At 39.2% G+C, this 20413-nt stretch overlaps 1 protein-coding gene and 1 pseudogene across 1 annotated transcript in view; both read right to left on the reverse strand.

Moving 5' to 3' along the window:
* CDH13 (cadherin 13) overlaps positions 1-20413 on the reverse strand; it is a 984505-nt gene that overhangs the window by 512027 nt on the left and 452065 nt on the right. The window lies entirely within an intron of this gene.
* LOC109453709 (small ribosomal subunit protein uS10) lies at positions 8342-8693 on the reverse strand (annotated as a pseudogene).

The raw sequence follows: 20413 nt of genomic DNA on the forward strand, positions 1-20413 counted from the left end.
AAAGAGTTTGGGATGAGTGCTTTAGGAGAGGAGAGGAAGGGGGCATGATAAAGTGGCACTCAGAAAGATTAAGCAAAATGTCCACAAACACAGCTCTGGAAGAAAAGCAATGTTTGAGACCAGATTTCTCCAACACTTAACACTTTTAAAAAAACTGTTTTTTCAGTTACAGTTGACAGTCCATATTATTTTATATTACTTTTTAGGTGCACAGCATAGTGGTTAGACAGTTATATAGTTTGTGCAGTGATCTCCCCTGATTAGCCTAGTACCCACCTGGCACTATACACATAGTTGTTGCAACATTACTGATTATTCTCTATGCTGTACTTGACATCCCATGACTATTCTGTAACTACCGATTTGTATTTCTTCACCTTTTTCACCCAACTACCAAACCCCTCTTCCCTCTGGCAACCATCAATTTGTTCTCTGTATCTATGAGTCTGTTTCTGTTTTGTTTGTTTATTTTTTTCTTTGGACGTTCCTCAAAAAATTAAAAACAGAACTACCTTATGACCCAGGAATTCCACTTCTGGGTATTTATCCAAAGGAATCCAAAACACTAATTTGAAAAGATACATGCACCCCTATGTTCACTGCAGCACTACGTACAATAGCCAAGGTATGGAGGCAATCCAAGTGCCCATCAACAGATGACTGGATAAAGAAACTGTGATATATATATATATATATATATATATATATATATATATATATATATATATATATATATAGAGAGAGAGAGAGAGAGAGAGAGAGAGACTATTACGCAGCCATAAAAAAGAATGCCATCTTACCATTTGCGGCAACATGGATGGACCTAGAGGGTATTATGCGAAGTGAAACAAGTCAGACTGAGAAAGACAAATACCATATGATCTCACTTATATGTGGAATCTAAAGAACTTTTTTCTTTTGATACTACCATATTGTACCCACCCACAAGAATCTAGTATCCAATCAAAACCTAAGTACAGAGCAAGAAAGTATTGTTGTAAATATGTTTGTGAATACCTAAGTTAAAATATTCATAAAACTTAGTGGAATTATTACTTTTTTTAAAATTTCAATTATTTGACATTCAATATTATATTAATTTCAGGTGTACAGCACAGTGGCTAGACATTTATATAACTTACGAAGTGATCCCCCTGATAAGTCTAGTATGCCCCTGACACCATAGTCTCTATAATGTACTTTACATGCCCATGACTATTTTGTAACTGCCAATTTGTACTTCTTAATCCCTTCACCTTTTCACCTGCCCCCCAATCCCCCCACACCTGGCAACCATCAGTTTGTTCTCTGTGTCTATGAGTCTGTTTCTTTTCTATTTGTTTATTTATTTTGATTTTTAGATTCTTAGTGGGATTTTTAAAACCCTAGGAGAAAACTACCATGTTTCCTTACATAGTGCACTCATTTTTATGTTGATTCTCACTTCTCAAAATAAAAATGCAACAAATAGAGGCATTTTCAAATGTAACAATCCAATTGCTTCTTAGGGAGCTAGTTATGTGTTGCAAGAGGCAACTACTCTAGTCTTTCCTTCCCAAATATTTGGGAGATTTGCAACCACATGACTATGTTTCATGAATGGCAGTAATACCTGTTTATTCTGCTTCACAGTAAGGCAAAAACATCTCATTCTGCAAAAGGTATTTGACTCCCATGCATTTTTTAAAAATATGAATTTGAAAATGGTAGTTAATCAATGCAAAATTAAACATAAACTTCCAAAGGCACAAAACTTGGTATAAACATAAAATGCTCTATCATAACTGGCCCTGAATACATCCAATATGGAAATGAGCCTAGGTGCAAGTACAGTCTGCATCTCTCTGAACCACCTACCCAACCATATAAGTTAATCAAACAGCATGTCCGCGGAAGCCGGCTTGGAAAGCCTGTGTTCCTCACAATTTCTTGAAGTTTAAATGCTTCCGAGATAATAAAAATCTGATGTTGGAAGGAGGGGAGGAATCAAGAATTTAATCATCTGTTGACTTGGATGGTTCTGGAGATGTGCTTGGTTTTACCTCTCTCATCTTAACCCAATTACTCTTCCAAATCAAGGCGGATAGGTCCTCAAAACCTATTTCCTCTTAAGACCGGTCTTCCTCTTGCTTACACCCTGCCTTAGAGATTTACATAGAATACGCAGGTATTTCACTCATCAATGCACCAGGGCAAAATTTGGTTATTCATTTACAGTATTAAGAATTCACTCTCTTCTGCCAGGGGTCTGCTGTTATGAGTCGGTTTGCTGAGATCTTTTCCTGTTCAAAATCTAGCTTAAGAACCAGTCACCAGCTATAAACTCTCAGCAATACTGCCCACCGCGGGTGGCAAGATGCTTTCTGAATGAGGAAGGTTCGGTCTTTCCGCAAACGGCACATTCTTCATGCCCCCCCATATTTCTTTTTTCCACTTTTAAGAATATGGTCCTTTGAACTAAACACCCTCATGCGTTGGAGTCTATGCGGACCTCCCACGTCGCTGACCACTGCTTATTTCAGGGTCCACTTCTGTCTCCTGCATCCTGTAGGTCTTGCGGAACGGTCTGTTCAAAGCCCTCTTCTTTGTTACTTCTTTCCAAAGTCCCTCCAGGAGAAAGTGACCGAAAGCCTCCATGTCTAGTTCTGACTTTTCTTCGAATTCTAGGTCTGTGATGTCTATTTTGAGGTTAAACTGGCACCTAATTCCTATATCTAAGCCTTCTTACAAACTAGCTCTGCCTCTGTCTTTTCTTTAATTCACACCTATGTCACTGATAGTCATTCTCTTATCCTTCTCTGCTGTCATCGCCTATTCAGGGTCCCATCAGTCCTAACCTGGATCTTCCTTCGCCTCCTGACTGCTCTCCCCACCTGTGCTCACTGCAGGCTTCACGGAAAACTATTGATCTTCACACAGACCTTGGCTCTCTGCTCTGGCACGTTCAAATACTCCTCCTGAAAGGCCTGCCTTGATTGCTGCCAAAAGTGTCTTCTAGCAGAGGTTGATAGGTTTTGCATAGTTAAAAGGGTACTGTGGTCAAAAGCAAATTAGAAATGAAGAGTTAAGCACACAAACTAGTCTTTTCCTTACAACAAATCTTAGATGATCTAACATTGACTGCGCATTTTGAATGTTCAAGAAAGGCAGGGGTTGGCAGCATTTCTCCGTTGTTTGCCAACAGAAGCCTTCGTGAACCATATCTTGGAGGGTCCGTTTTACGGGGATGCTCTGACTCTCCAGAGTAAACTGAGAGGGCCCCACATGCCGCTGTAAATTGCTAGACTTTGTCATTTTTCCTTGAGGCTCCAGTCCTTCTTTCCAAATTCCCCAATTCCTCTGGTCCAAATCCTTCACACACTTTTTACAGTCTTCTCACTGCTTCCACCCAATAGCCCTGGGCAGCAGTCAGACCCTGGGCTCTGCTGACAGCCCAGAGCCTGGGCCAGAGGGTGTGCTTTCAAGTACGAGGCTTTGGAGTTAGTCTGCCTGCATTCACCCTCCAGCTCTGTCACATTGTTGCCTGGGTAACCTGTAGCAAGCAAGTTAAACATTCTGAGACTTTGTTTTCTCATCTGTAAGATGGGAATGACACTAATGCCCATTGCATGAGACAACTAAATGGAGTCTATATATTTAAGACCATTTTTTGTAGTGCTTAGTATAATACATTGAAGGCATTTAGGAAACAGCATTGGCGCTTGGCACTCATGATTACTGGTAGTAGCTACTATTTTAAATCTCCATCAGAAAGCCAGGTTGCTTACTTCACCTAGACTAGAAACCCAGATATTAGCATGTCTACTGAGCCAGGAGGAAAGTGACCTAATTCATCCCAGGCAACCAAAAGGCAAAGAAAAATGTCTGCTTCCTTAGCTCAGAGTAACTGGAATGAGACCTCCAACAGCCGTACTAGGTTCTTCCACCTCCCACCTGCCACCTGCCCCCGGCCCACATCTCATGACTTTCAAGAACTATAAACTCAGACCCCTGAGGTTTTTAATCTATTCTCTGACCAGATCTTTAAATCCCATCAGTGAGTTTACTTGGCCCTGCAGGATTCACCATAGGCTGTCCTGCAGGAGACCTGAGAGTGGGAAACCCTCAAGGGGTTTCAGGGGCCCCAGAGCTGCAAACCCAGTCCCACCCCTAATCAAAGGGATTTAGAGGAAACACGAAGTATAGCTGCATGTGCCCCCAGTCTTATTTTATAGGAGAAAAGCACCCAAGGGCTTGCCTAGAAGGTGTCAGGGGAGGGCGTGGTAGAGTCTGCAATATGCCTTGTAACAAGCTCACTTCATGACTTTTAGGCAACCTCAAGTCTGAGCACCAGGCAAACAGACACTCCCTGCCCTTGACTTCCCCATGGATACCCCCTCTGGCTCTCTGACTCAGGGTGCCCTTTCAGTCCCATGCTTTGTCCAGCCCTTGGTGCTGGGTCAAGGAACTGAGGCTTAGCACTAGAGAGAGCCCGGTTCCATTTCCAGCTCTATCGTTTACTTGCTGTGTGTTCTCGAGCGCACTGCCCAGTAGCCCTGAACTTCAGGTTCTGCATCTAGAAAATGTGTAGTGCAATAAACTGACCTGGCGTTTTGTTGGAGGGATTCAATGACATGTAAAATAAAAGCACGATGATGACGGTGACGGTGATGGTGACGACAGTGGTGATGAAAAGTTTCTAGGCAGAGCCTGGACCTCATATATGTAACAGATAGAACAGATGATTAGTTTTTTATTGTCTGTAAAATGGAGTTTGGGACTTGGTTATACCGTTTCCCAAAAAACATGACCTAGCTGGACAATCAGCTGTGATGCATCTTTTGGAGCAAAAATCAATATAAGACCCGGTCTTATACAAGACCCGCTATTATATTATATTATATTATATTATATTATATTATATTATATTATATTATATTATTATATTATATTATATTAATTATATTATATTCAGTCTTATGTTATATTGTATAAGACCTGGTCTTATATGATAGTAAAATAAGACCAGGTCTTATATTAATTTTTGCTCCAAAAGACGCATTAGAGCTGATTGTCCGGCTAGGTCTTATCTTTGGGAAAACACTGTATGATGGGTAAGGAAGTAGTAGGAATACGTAATGTCATGTCTGTGATGTAGTTCATGTTTACCCAATGCTGGCTCTATTTTTCTTTAATTCATTGTAAAACAGACGTAATCCCTAAACAAAATGGCTAGCTGGCTTTAATTACTTCTGAATTAGAGCCAGGAAAGTGGAGAGGGAAATTGGCATTGACAGAAAAAAAGAAAAAAAAAAAAGAAAAAACAACAACATGGATTCCTAAGTACAAAAGAGAGTTATATTGATAACGATTAATTTGTTTTCTGGTGTGATTGCTACCTAATTTTGAGTTGCAATCTCCTAAAACAACAATGATGGGTTATTTGACATAGTACCTCAGGCTTCTGAAACTCCCATCTTGGACAGATTTTTGGAATTGGTGTTTGTTGTTGTTGATTAATGCAATTAGTCAGGAAGAGCTGTAGTTTAAGACTGACAGAGATGGATAGGTAAAAAATAAAGAATGTGGATAAGAAATGGAACCATGGTGGGTGACCCTTTTAGCTCTATAAATATGCAAACCCATGCAGAGTCAAGGTGGGGAGATTAATGTTGGTAGTTTGCCAAGACAAGAGCAATGAACACGTGGCAGACAGAGTGAAAAACCCATAATGCCCAATTTGCCTATTTAGTGTCTGTGTTTGTGTGAACTAAATCTGTTTCTAGCTCCAAATAATTAATAGATCTTTGATTATATTCTTCCTCTTTAAAGTAACCCTTCATACCTAGTTCAAATGGAATTATAATTTGTTTAATAAAATAAAACCTCAGTATTAAGAAAGCTTTATTTGTTCATCTGATGATTTCTTTAGTATCAGAGTTCAATGTTCAAATACTGAACACTGCACATTTCTTCATTTCTATCTTTTACTTATATCCAGGACGTTATGGAGATATTAATATACCATCACCTAGAAATCTAAGGTCTTTTTAAATTAATTTGTTCAAGAATACGTGGTAGTCCAATATAGCCTTTAAAAATTACATGGAACATATGGACCTTGGTCTTAGAGAAGATTTTATGAATTTGACCTCAAAGGCAAGGGAGGTACAAGCAAAAATAAATGAATGGGACTACATCAAACTAAAAAGCTTCTTCACAGCAAAAGAAACCATCAAGAAAAACAGGCCACCAACTGAACAGGAGAAGGTATTTGCAAACAACACCTCCAACAAGGGGCTAATATCCAAAATATATGAAGAACTCATACAGCTCAACAACAAACACACAGATAATCCAATTAAAATGGGCAGATGACCTGAACAGACATTCCTCCCAAGAAGACATACAAACGGCCAATAGATACATGGAAACATACTCAACTTCACTAGCTATCAGGGAAATGCAAATCAAAACCACAATGAGCTATTACCTCACACCTGTTAGATTGGCTATTAACAGCAACACAAATAATAGCAAGTGTTGGAGAGGTTGTGGAGAAAAAGGAACCTTCATACACTGCTGGTGAGAATGTAAATGAGTACAGCCGCTACGGAAAATGTATGGAGGTTCCTCAAAAAATTAAGACTAGAATTACTATAAGACCCAGTAATCCCTCTTTTGGGTATCTACCTCCATTTATTTGTAAAGGTATATGTATCCCTATGTTCACTGCAGCATTACTCACAGTGGCCAAGACATGGAAACAACTGAAGTGTCCTTCGATAGATGATTAGATAAAGAAGCTGTGGTACACATACACAATGGAATATTACTTAGCCATAAGAAAAAATGAAATAGTGCCATTTGCGATAACCTGGATGGATCTTGAGAATATTATGCTAAGTGAAATAAGTCAGATGGAAAAAGTTGAGAACCATATGATTTCACTGATATGTGGGATATAAAACTGAAAGAACAAATAAAAAGACAAACAAAACTCATAGACAAAGACAACAGTATTGGGGAAAAGGTAGAAAAAGGTAAAAGGGGTAAAATATATGGTGACAGAAGGAAATTTGACTTTGGATGGTGAACACACAATGCAATATACGGATGAAGTATTATAGAATGGTACACTTGAAACCTATGTACTTTATTAACCAATGTTACCCCAATAAATTTAATAAGAAAAAAATAAAGAAAATAATAGTCATGGAATGTAAAGTATAGCATAGGGACTAGAGTCAATAATATTGTAATAGCTATGTATGGTGTCAGATGGGTACCGGACTTATCAGGGGGATCACTTTGTAAATTATATAAATGTCTAACCTGTGCCATACACCTGAAACTAATAGAAAATAACATTAAATGTTAACAGTAATTGAAAGTAAAATAAACTAAATCACATGGAACAATAGCATCAAAAATTCAAAAGCTTTCAGAAAGAGTCGCCAATCTTTTTCACGTGTAATATATTGGAATGGTAGGCATGCTGACACTGAGTCTTGGTGCAAAGGTAAGTCTTTCATAGTGGTCTCAAGATGTATGACTGCCCTGGACCGTCCAATTTTTCCCCCAACAGAAAAGCTTCCAGCATTGCATCGAGTCAGAGTAAAGAAAAAACAAGTGTGCTGGTGGAATTAGACATGAAGTCCTAGGCAAACATTTGTATAGAAACTGCTTTTCTCACCTGATGTTTAAAAACACCTTCAACATCCTTTAAAATTCAGGTTGCCATGGTTACAGTTGTGCAGGAAGTAAGGTTTCCAAGCATCTCTGAGCTCATCAGTTAATGCCAACAGATCAGAGATTTTTGAAAATTGATATTTATAAAATATCATCCCTTTGTCTCCCCCTCCAGATCATAAGCCACACCACTGAAGGCAGCTGGACAGGTTTACAGGATTATCAGTGATTGTTATTGCTGTGGACCTGGCATTTTGAAAGGGCCACACAAGTGCCACATTGGCCATATGCGACATGTGGCCTTTGATCCAAGTTCACATGTGGTGGGTCAAATTCATTTGCTGACATTCACAAACATGAAGAATTGCCATTCTGACAAAGCTGTCATCCTTCACCTCCACTCTCACAGAGGTGTCCCTATGACAGCCACGATGCTAATTGCTACTTGCTTGAAAACCACATGAATCAAACTTTTCTATGTAGCTTTCTTACTGAATTTGTAATTTAAATCATGATATGTCTAAGATCATGTGCTACTGCTTCAGGTAAGAAACTTAAAACCAAACCAGCCCAAGTTATGCAATTTTACATGCTTGATAGACCACGTTTTTTGGTTTGTTTGTTTGTTTGTTTTTTAACAACTGATGGCCAGTTTATTTAAAAGGCTGATTTAAGCATCTGCAGTGGGGACTTCTACCTTGGCTCCCGGCTCAGGACTGATGGAAGTTATCTGCTTCCCAATCTCAGGAGTGTGCAGGTCAGTGAGTCACTCGTGGATCTGAAAACAATCCCAAGTTCTTAGAACCTTCCCCACAGGGAGGTTTTCTTGTAGTGACGCTCACTGTCTTGGTGGGCATCCGAACTGGTCCTTTCTCTTTGAGATTCTTTTCCTTTGCGCCTCTGATCAAGTCAGCACACACCTTCTCCAAGGATTTTCCGTTGCGGCTGGTTAGAGTCATTCTAATTCTGTGAATCGCCACCTCTCGTTTCATAGGTGTCTTTCTGGTATATTTAAAAGCCATGGCTGTGGCGTGACTTCCTGACTGGCTTGTTCCTCGGGAAGAGTGAACAGTGGGGAGTCAGGAGCTGGTGGGCAAAGCTGAGCCCTCATCTTCCTCCAAGAAGCCATGTTATTAATGAACAGGTTAAATCCATGTCATACATGTTTAAACGAGAAATTCAAGTTATATCCCTTTTAGTGACCACAGTGTCCCAACATTAGAAAAGTTTGCGTATCTTATTTTCCAAAAGTTCCTTTTTATGTGTCTATTTTAACATCTCAAATATTCAAATATCGGAGAGATTCAGATGTCAATGTCCACTCTTTCACCAGGTTTATTCTCCCATCATCCTGATTATTTTTTTTCATACAGACCTTAAGTCATTATTCTAAAATCATAAATCCCACAATGCTAACCCCATGGTACCCATTAATTGTTTAGAAAATACTTCTGAAATACGAAAATGTGATTGGACTAAAATAAAGTTATTGATTCAGCAACTTCAACAGCATGTGGTCTCTGTAATAATCTCTTTGGTCTTTCATCGGCTTTATCGTAAAAAGCTAGGAATAAATCTAACTCAGCTAGAGTCCCAGAGTTCATAGTGTTGCTTAGAGATATGAAACTAGGAAACTGATGAATGGTCTATGTTTTTTCCAGGGTATTTTAAAAAGCCAGATTATTTTCAGTCCTCCACTTTGGGAAAAAGGGAGTCTATCTATTTTCACTAAGAGAAAATAGATAGACTGCAAGACATGGAAGAGAAAACACAGAATCAAAATAGGAATGTGTTATATTCCTATTTTGAAGGTATCTGACTATCTAGGGATTGAGAGTTAAAATATACATGAAGCTCAAGTAACAGGTAAAGGATGAAATTCAAATTTGTGCATAATTGATATATGAGTATAGAGGGTGCCAAAAAATGTATACACATTTTAAGAAAGGAAAATTGTATTAAAATTTTAATACTCAATATATACTGATAACAAAAGATGAATACAAGTCATGTTTGACTTCTGCAATTGCAAGAGGTGCTCAAAGTGGTACCACTTTTGCCACTGATTATGGCGAACTACTGCTTGAGCACCATTGACCAAAGTGTCCACTTGTATACATTTTTTTGGGACCCCCGTATATTTTATATATATATATATATATATATACGTGCATATATATGTATATATACATACATATAAATATAAATATAAAATATATAAAATACATGTATATATTTAAATAGATAAAATATATTTTATATATTTTATATATAAAATATAGTCTCATAATAAAGGCCCTGAGAGTCCATGGTGTTATTCAGGAGGAGTGAACAAGGTAAAGAAAGAAGGTGGCTAAGAAGAAACCCAAAGCTAGCCCACCATTGGATAATTTCAGGGCAAAAAGGACCTCCAACAAAGCTGAATGAGAAGAAATACCACTCAGAGAAGTAGCAGGAGAAGCATAAAAATATCTTGGTGAAGAAGCCGAAAGCAAAGAATAACAAGAATGAGGACTTTTTCTGTAAAGTAAAATGAGAAAGATGGAGTTTGGAAATCGTTTGTTTCCTCAAGAGACTGAACTCCCAGAACAAGGAAAGGACCTCGGTTTTATCATCTTCCCAGAATTCACCTAGCTCAGTGCCTGGAACAGAGAACCCACTCTGTAACTACTTGATTAAATGGAAGAATGAAAAGATCAAAGGTACACAACACCTGGAATGAGTCTACTTGCATGTATTGGTTGGGGGCTGCTGGTAAGTTTTTCTAGAAGAATCTGAGGGGACTTTGAAGCCAGGTATCTCCCCTTAGGTTGTGTGGTAGTATCCTGAAGTGGTCTTTTGCATTTCCATAGAAAGAAAACTCTAGTTCCCTTAAATGATGTGATATAGTTTTCACAATCAACTGCATTTAGACTTTAAAATGCAATTATAATGTAACTATAATGCAAATTGGGTTAGCTTGAAGATGTTTCCAAAATCTCTCTGACTCATCCAAAATGGGAAGTGATACCAAATGTATAATGTATCTTAATATCTCACAGCAACCCACACCCTGCCGAATGAGGCCACATAAGGTTTATTACGTGGCTGGTGATCATTATAGGAGAATAAGCAACTCATAACGTTGGTCTGTTATCTGTAATCATCTCAATGGCTGATCTGAATCACCACACTGTTAATGGGATGGACTGTGTGGCAATTAACTCTTAAAAAGCAATAAAAAAAGACTCAAATTAATCTACAAAGTCAACTCTGGGACAATCTATGGAATCAGGATTAGAGAATAAGAAACCGGATTGAGAATAGCATTTTGAAGGAACTACAGGGTCCTGACTTCATTCTACTTCTGGAATCCACTACCCTTGATTCAGACAACATAAGAAAAAGTAAAGAAAATGCCATCTTATTAACTATGACAGTCTTGTTCAAATTTTAGAAAATTGCTCCTTTGAAGAGCACTGTGGGGGAAAAAACAGCAAGCCCTTATTTTCGTCTGCAGTATCAAAAGTCGAGGTTCTGCTAACTTCTGGACCAGAAGTGTGCCTGTGTATTTGATGACAGGCCTCTGAATTAGTATAAATATATTATGGCCATAAAAACATCCATGCTGAAGGAATAAGGCAAAAAAGAAGCATAAGATTCATGGAAGGAGGCAACAGAAATGAACGCTGTCAAATCCTGGTTTCTTGTCGCCAAGATGCAAGAGTCAAGCCCTGGAAGCAGGTAAAGTAAAACTTGATCTAGTCATATTAGGAGCTTGTTAGCTGCACACAGTACCTTTTATCTGGAGTCTTTGAAAACATCAACCTTTGTGCAACAACCACAACAAAATCAATTTTCTTCAACTTAAAAGTATGCCTTTCATCAGCTCGCACACACAGGCAGTCACTCCCCTAAAGGAAATGCTTTGGACCTTAAGAGGGCACATCATTTTTGTAAATGTGGGTGTATTCTAGGGTTTCATGGACATGGCACAATGCTAGCATTATGCCCTTGACAGGAAGATGTGTCCCTTATATTGGTTAGGGACACACGTTGGAACTCTGAAATGCATCATCAGACAGAATCCATTAATACTCATACTTTTAAAGAACCAGTGACCCTTAACAAAGAGAGATGAAAAGGTGTTGGTGTGTTGAAACAAGCTGATGTATTATGATTGTATTGATTCTACTGAAGGAGCTTGGTTATTCTTTCATTTATACCAACACTATGTTCAAAGCACAAACAAAATCTCTTGCTTCCTCCTGAAGAAGCGTTGCTGCTGGAGTTCCCTTTGTCTGGAGTGTTTTTCTCTCCTAACTCCCACCCTGACTTCAGACTCGCATCACACCTATAGCCCCTGGTCCCAACCTTGGCTGTACTTTGACTCACCTGGGTAGCTCTAAGCCATGTTGATATCTTAGTCCACCCCAGAGATTTGCATGTAATTGGTATTGTAATGTGTCTACGACATGTCATTGTGGAAGCTCAGAAGATCCTAAAATGCAGTCGAGGTTGGAGGACTGCTGTTTATAGCATCTTGTGCTTACCTGTGACCAAGACGGACTTACTGTTCGCCCTCAGCTTGACTACACTTTAGACAGGTTTGTCCCTAACTATAGGCCCCTCATGCCCCTTTTAAAAACTAATTTACTTTAGAAAACTTGCAATTGTAATTCTTTCTCTGCCCTTCGACATGTAAATCTTCTAGCTTCTGCCAGGTTTTCCATGCAGGAAAGTCTTTTATGTACACCATTGCTTTGAAATGTGACCACTGAAAGAGACAGTGCCTCTATCTCCCAGTCTCTGCGGGCGGGTAGGGGCCTGACTCCAGTAAGTCCCAATTAGCAAACACAAATGGCCCAATCACGTGACCAACGTGCCCCGCAATACTCCCAGTGCTTATACACACCTGCTTGCTTTTGTTTCAACAGGGTTATGTTCATTCTCCCTCCTCTAATGCAGTAGTCTTAAATAAAGGGTTCCTTGCCTGTTCAATTCTGGTGCAATTTTGTCTCTTTTCTAAACTGGACCAAACTGTATTCATATTACCTGTTTCATTTCAATCTCCCCCACTTCTTTGAGGTCTCCTATTTAGTTTGTTTTCGTTTTCCTTCTTGCCTCAACATCTAGCCTGGGACAAGGCCCATACCATGTTTCCCCAAAAATAAGACCTAGCCAGACAATCAGCTCTACTGTGTCTTTTGGAGCAAAAATTAATATAAGACCCAGTATTATATTATATTATATTATATTATATTATATTATATTATTATATTATATTATATTATATTATATTATATTACATTATATTATACCCAGTCTTATATTATAGTAAAATAATACCGGGTCTTATATTAATTTTTGTTCCAAGAGACTCATTAGTGCTGATTGTCTGGCTAGGTTTTATTTTTGGGGAAACACGGCATAGGCCTCTAGTGCATTTCCTTTTACATTTTAAAATTGTACTAAACACTGGTGTTGCTTAATGTGCACACAAAAGTAATCTGCCTTCATCTATATGCAACTGTTGAGGGAAAAGAGCAGGAGAGAAGAACTTGAGGAAAAGTCACTTGGAGAAAGAGCAGAAGACCAACAGAGGAACCAAGAGACACGAAGACCCTTTATTTTTCCCGTTGTCCTTTGCCCCTTTTAAATTAGACCTGGGTCTTCACTGTCCTAGAGAAACAAAAGACATTAATTCTTGGCTTTTGAACTTTTAAAGGCTCAGTCTAGGCAATTTAAGTGCCATGTAAGAGACTTTCAAGGATGATTTTGACACCATGCGATTTTTGCTTTACAACGCGGACTTTAGAACATGGAGACCTCCTGGTCTCCACACTGACCTTCTCTTGAGACGGGTCTCTCCTCTGTCCTTTTCTTATATAATCTGTTGCTTTTGCACATTAGTTAGTGAGGAGCTACTTGCCCTTGACAAGTTATATGGTTGCTTTCAAAGCTTGCTCCTTGAAATTAATATTCCTTAAGAGTAAATGAAGTAAATTTGTCTTTTTCCACAGAAGTGGTTTTTACCCCTTAATACAACTTTTAATAGTGTCTGAACATCTCATTTTCCAAATGAGAATTAAATAACTGAATAATTAACTTAGGTTTATTTTTCACAGGAGTTTCTTTCCCTAAACCATAAAAATTTAATTGGGAAACTTTATATCTGTACATGTAGTTCAAGAACCACTTTGAATATGAGAGCATTTAAAGATTTTTTTTTCCATAGAAAAACCAACTGAAATAACATAATTTAACATTTACTTGTAGGTGTTACAAAAAAAAACAAAACAAAACACGTGGGACCAATAATCTTTATATTTTAAAGGCAAATGACATACAGTTTCACGTTAGTTCCTGGTTGGCAGTATAATTTATTATTTCATCCCCAGCATGGCACTGGATAGTTACTCAGTAAATGTTTTATTAGTCAGCTTAGGCTAAATTTTGCTGCAGTAACAAAGGATCTCATAAACTTAGTGAATTATATTAGCCAAGGTCTATTTCTATCTCATGTCACGGGTTCATTGCAGGTCAATATCAACTCTGCTGTATGTCTTTTTCATTTCAGGATCCAGGCTAAAGAAGCAGCTTCTCTCTAGACTATGCTAGTCTCACGGCAAGGGCCAAAGATAGCAGAACCAGGGCATGGTCCATCCAGCTCCCGCTTCTATGTGGCACATGTGAATTCCACTCACGTTTCATCGGCTGAAGCAAATCGCCTGTTCAAGCCTGATATCACCAGGGCAGGACTTTCTAGGGAGGGGCCAGCCACAAAGAAGCAGCAAATATTTTTGAATAACAATACCATTGTCTACAGTATTAGTTGAGTGAACAAGCTTTTTTTTTTATTGTGTGGAACTTCATTCTACTCTACTCTGAATTTGCTCTTATTTCCCAAACATAAAATAACTACAACAACATTCATATTACTTTTCTAGGGCTACCCTAAAACAACTACCACAAAGCAGGTGGCTTAAACAATAGAAAGGTATTGTCTCACAGCTCTGATGATATGAAGTCCTAAATCAGGGCGATGGCAGGGTTGGTTTCTTCTGAGACTCTGAGGGAGTGTGTGTTCCATGCCTTCCCACCAACTTCTCTGGTGGTTTCCTGGCAATCTTTGGCATTCCTTGGCTCATAGACCCATTGCCATAACCTCTATCTCCATGTTTACATACTATTCTCCCTCCTGTGTGCGTGTCTGTGTCCAAATTTCTTTTTATAAGGAAATTGGTTATATTGGAATAGGGCCCCCACCACTTCAGTGTAACCTCATCCTAATTAATTACATCTGCAATGACTTTATTTCTAAATCAGGTCACATTCTGAGGTAGTAAGGGTTAAGACTTCAACATGAATTTTGGGGGACAGTTCAACCCAACGCCAACAAATATTATGTTTGTCCAAAACAGTCCCTGTTGTGGCCGTGGGCTTGATGACACAGTTACTAGAGAACCCTCATTATTTCCTAAAAATGTACCGGTTTGGATGATCAATTAAATGGCCACCCTACCAAGACATGGGAACAACCAAAGTGTCCTTCGATAGATGAATGGATAAAGAAGTTGTGGTATATATACACAATGGAATACTATTTGGCGGTAAGAAAAGATGAAATAGGAACATTTGTGACAACATGGATGGCTCTTGAGAGTATAATGCTAAGCGAAATAAGTCAGACAGAAAAAGCAGAGAACCATGTGATTTCACTGATATGTGGTATATAAACCAAAAACAACAAAAGAACAAGACAAACAAATGAGAAACAAAAACTCATAGACACAGACACTAGTTTAGTGGTTACCAGAGGGTAAGGAGGTGGGGGATGGGAGATGAGGGTAAGGGGGATCAAATATATGGTGATGGAAGGAGAACTGACTCTGAGTGGTGAACACACGATGGGATTTATAGATGGTGTAATACAGAATTGTACACCTGAAATCTATGCAACTTTACTAACAATTGTCACCCCAATAAACTTTAATTGAAAAAAAAAAGGCCACCCTAAAAGTAATACATGGTTATTATAGAGAATCTGAGTAATGATAGAAATAGTTAAAGTAGAAAATTTTAAAGTAATCACCTTTAAATCCCAGCCCATTTGAAATCCTGCTGTTCATATTTTGGCATATACACATCATTTTTTAATAAAACTGGAACAATACCATAAGACTGTTTTGTAACCTGTATTTTCCCTTAGTAATATTTTTGCACATTTTCCTATATGCTTAAATTCTTTGAGAACATGATTCTTAAAGACTGCATAATAGCCCATCATATCCATCCCATAATTTATTTAATGACTTCCTTATTGTGGGTCATTTAGGTGGTTTCCAAGAGAGTACTATTCCACAGTCATTTTTGTCATATAAAACCTCAAACAGCAATATAAGAAAGATATGGCAAGAATTTCTTGCATTTATGGATATGTTTCTTATCATGGTTTGATCACAAATGATATTCCCCCTGCACATTTACAAAGGACTTAAGCTCTTTTTTTTCGGTCTGGTTTTCCTTAGGAAGGACAGGGTTTCCAAAAGTCAGTGCCTATAGAGTGAACCACAAATGCTCTTTTTTTGTTTGTTTTGCAACACACTTCTTATTGCTTTTATTTCCGGTAGACTAAGTAGTTTGGGCTTTTAGTTTTCTAAAGTTATCTTGGGAAAAAAGTGGCTGCTTCCTTGCACTATATCAACACCTCTTAGAAATTACTTCTTGGAATTTCTTGTCCAAATTCCATTCCATTTTACATGCGCTGGATTAGAAAAATCAGTTTCCTGGTTTAGGCAATGATGGTTATCACCCCGTATCTGCTCTCTGCAGGGGTGTGTGCCCTGTTGGAGGAAACAGTGACTGAATGACGTGGATGGAGATGATGGGGGGGCATGAAGAGAGCAGAAGGAGGGTTCCAAAGACTTTAAATTCATAAGATGGGTTTACAGTCTAGAAATCATGGTGGAAGCATCCCAGGTAATCCTAATACAGTTGGTCCATGGATCACACCTTTGTCATAGAGCATATTGTACCACCATTGTTCAATTTTGTGTCAGTTTCCTGGTGGATCTGTGTGTTTCCTATAGGGATATTCTTTTCCTTGCTCATCTTTCTAAACATTTGCAATAAAGTAGTGCTTGGTAAGTGTCAGGGAAACCAGGATAGTAAGGTTTAGTGGTATGGGAATGGGACTGATTTCATTTTATTTCCAACAAAATTTGCACATCTAACTATGTGTTTGTCACCATCCTGGGCATAAAGATGAATGAGATATGGTCATTGATATTGGAAAACCTAGAGTCTAATACAGGAGGTAAAACAGTAAGGAAATCTTTCTAGTTCAAAATGATATTTTAAGAGTAGAGTTGCATGAAAAATACTGTAGAACTTAAAGGATGTCAATTTCCTGGTAAAGTTGGCAAAATATTTTATAATAAGAGGTTTGTGCACCTATTCCTTCATTCAATAGGAGGTTTGTGAGTTCGTTCATTCATTCATTCATTTATTCAGAGGTAATATTAAATTCAGAGGTAACAACAAATTCACAGCAGGCCAAGTACTGGGCACTAATAATACAAGGAGGGGACGTGAAAAACAGGTGAGGTTTATAATATGGTGGGAGTTAGGATCAGGTAATAAAGACAAATACACAATATGGTAAGTGCTGCGATGGGGGAGTATAGGCTATAATGGGAAGGAAGAGTTAGGGGGCAGGGCCAGTTGTGCAGGTTGTTCACACCACAGGGCACTTGGGAAGGGGACATGAAAATACAACCTAAGTCTTCCTCATTAAGCATGTGTCCTGCCTTGAACAGTTGTTGTACAAGAAGGGAAACCTTTTTCTCATTCAGAAAAGCTACTATATGGGGTAGAAGCAGCTCTGTAAGGAAAGGTGTCTGAACAGGACCGGGAGGTACACAGACAAGTTCCTGGAGAAAGTCATTTCTAAGCTGAAAGCTGGATCCACACGACATAAGTAGAAGTGAGTCATAGTCATAGGTGTGAGTCAGTCTGTGAGTGTGTCAGTGTGAGTCAGTGTGAACGTGTGAGCAAATCCGGAGTGGAAGGTGAAAGTGATGTCACTGGAGAAGTGAAGGGTTTTCGTTACGTGGGAGCAGTACAGGCAAAGAACCAGAAGGTGAGGCAGATAGAGACATATTTTGAGAACTGAAATTATGAGGGAAATAGGAAAGGGGGGAGGAAATCGAGAGGTAGGGAGAGAGGGAGAGAGGGAAAAAGGGAGAGAGAGGCAATAGAAAGAAAAGGATGAAAGAATGGAGACAGAGAGGGAAGAGGAGAGGGATAAAGAACAGAAATTAAAACATAAAGGAAAATAAGTAAGCAGAAGAGAGAGAGAGGGAGAGGGAAGTGGAGAGAGACTGAAAGAGCAGAGAGACAGGGAGAGAAAGAAACCGGGGGTTGAGAGAGAAAGAGTGACCAAGGCAGGAGGAATTAGAGTGAGAGCTTTATAAGCCACATTAAGAGTTTGGTCTTTCTTCTGCGGGAAACGGGGAGCCACTGGAATGATTGAGGAGGGGCGACATACAGCCAGATCTGTGGTGTGGAGAATGCCGTCTAGTTGCTGGGTGGAGAAGGAATTGGAGGGGAGCAACGCTGGAAGATAACGACATCAGCTGGACACAAGGCTTTTCATAGCCCCACACTTGGGTCTTCAATGAGGCCGAGTAGAGACGAGGGATGTAAGCACTCCAGGTAGAGAGAGCATGTATGGCTATGTGGAATAGCCCAGGTGGAGAGCCCATATGGAATTGTGGTGTCATATCCATGCAAGACAGGGGTGGGGGGTGCTGGGAAGTAAGATGGCAGGAAGGTAGGGTGCCTAGGTGAGATGGAGATGCTGCTGGATCACTAAAGAGTTTAAACTTCATTCTTACTCAGTGTCAGCCCATTAAAGGTGATAAGAAGGAGGCTGGTATTAACTGATTTGAGTTTTTGTAAAATGACTCCAGAGGGAATTTTGAGACTAGTTGGATCAGAACAGAGAAGGACAAGAGGTAGGGGCTTTCTTCTGTTGTGGCCTGGAGTGGAAATAATGGAGTACACTGGGAATGGGGAAGACAAAGTACTGCAGAGGAATTTCAGATGTAGTTAGCAAGCCTCGGCGAGAGCTCACTAGGGGTAAGGAAGAGGACACGTTCCAAGGTGTTTCTGAGATTTACTTTTCATTTGCTTGATTCAGGATTTTTAAGGTATGTTACAAGAGAAGCAGATTTAGGAAGGAGGGAAAGTAAATAATAAGCTCCTTTGGAGACATGGTGAGTTTAGGAGACCTGGAGAAAATCCTGGAAACACGAAGCAAGGGATTGGACAGTTAGTTCTGGTTATCAGTAGAGATATTGATGTGTGAGTTGTTGGGGTCCTGGATTAAGTTGAAGTCATGCAAATGGGCGAGGGTGATCCTAGAGAACGTAGACCATAAAGAGGACATAATGCAAGGAAGAAGGAAGCCACACCTGGAATGCTAGGGAAGAGCAATATTTAGTGCACAGTTGTCAAATGTGGGACTGGCTATAGAATTTGGGGGGACCCAGTGCAAAATGAAAATGCAGGGCCCTTTGCTCAAAAATTGTGAAGATTTTCAACAAGGTAACAGTAGAGCATTAGACGATTCGACCAGGCATGGCTCACCATGGTGTCCAGCATTATTCCGTTAAACCACATCCATCGTTTCAGCTTCCTCCCTTTCACTGTCTGTCAACTTCCACTCCAACAGTGAGACATCTGACTCCCATTATTCTCCATTGAAGTCCTTAATTATTGAATTCCAGTATATATCTGCAATGGTTTCAGAATTGTTAACCTGCACCCTCATGGGAAAGAACTTTATCAACTAGAGAACAGTGCTACATACAGGTTATTTCCTTGTAGTCTTAGGGACGCCACTCACTTCCAAAGTTACTTAAGTCATCAGTTTCCCCCCCACTCCTTTCTGAGAGATTGCTTCACATATCTGTAAAAAAAAAAGTTAGATTCTTTTGCCCCATTCTGCATTCCATCCTGGGATCCTGCGTCAGGGTCTGTGGTTGGGACAGATGCACAGTGTTATGTAGCCACCGTTGCAGTGTTATTCAGGATCACGCAGTGCAGTCTTCCCTTGGTGTCCACGGGGGATTGATTTCAGGACGCTGCAAATACCAGAAACTGCAAATGCTCAAGTCCCTTATATAAAATGGTGTAGTATTTGCTTATAACTGATGTACCTCCTCCCATGTACTTTAAATCATCTCTAAATTACTTATAATACCTAATACAATGTAAATCGTATGTAAATAGTTGTCATACTGTATTGCTTAGAGAATAATGACAAGAAAAAAGCCTGCACATGTTTGGTACAGATGCAATCATTGTAGGCCAAAGTACAAGTATACGTCAGCAACATAGGTTTTTTTTTTCTCTTCAAGTATTTTCCTTCTGCAGTTGGTTGAATTTGTGGATGCAGAACCTGTTGATACGGAGGGCTGACTGTATCACACAGTTCTTCCAACTTAAAAAATCCCCTGTACCTCTTCAATTCAATCCTTAGCACTCCGTCTCCCAAGTTTCTAGCAAACACCGATTGCTTGCTGTCGCTACCGTTTTGCCTTTTCCAGAATGTCATATAAATGGAAACGTACAGTGTATAGCCTTTTGAGACTGGCTTCTTTCACTTGTAGATATGCATTTAAGAATCACTCATGTCCTTGCATGTCTTAATAGCACGTTCCTTTTTATAGTTAAATGGTATTCCACGTATGGA

The sequence above is a fragment of the Rhinolophus sinicus genome, linkage group LG11 (genome assembly GCF_036562045.2).
Source record: "Rhinolophus sinicus isolate RSC01 linkage group LG11, ASM3656204v1, whole genome shotgun sequence".
In the NCBI taxonomy this organism is placed as follows: Eukaryota; Metazoa; Chordata; class Mammalia; order Chiroptera; family Rhinolophidae; genus Rhinolophus; species Rhinolophus sinicus.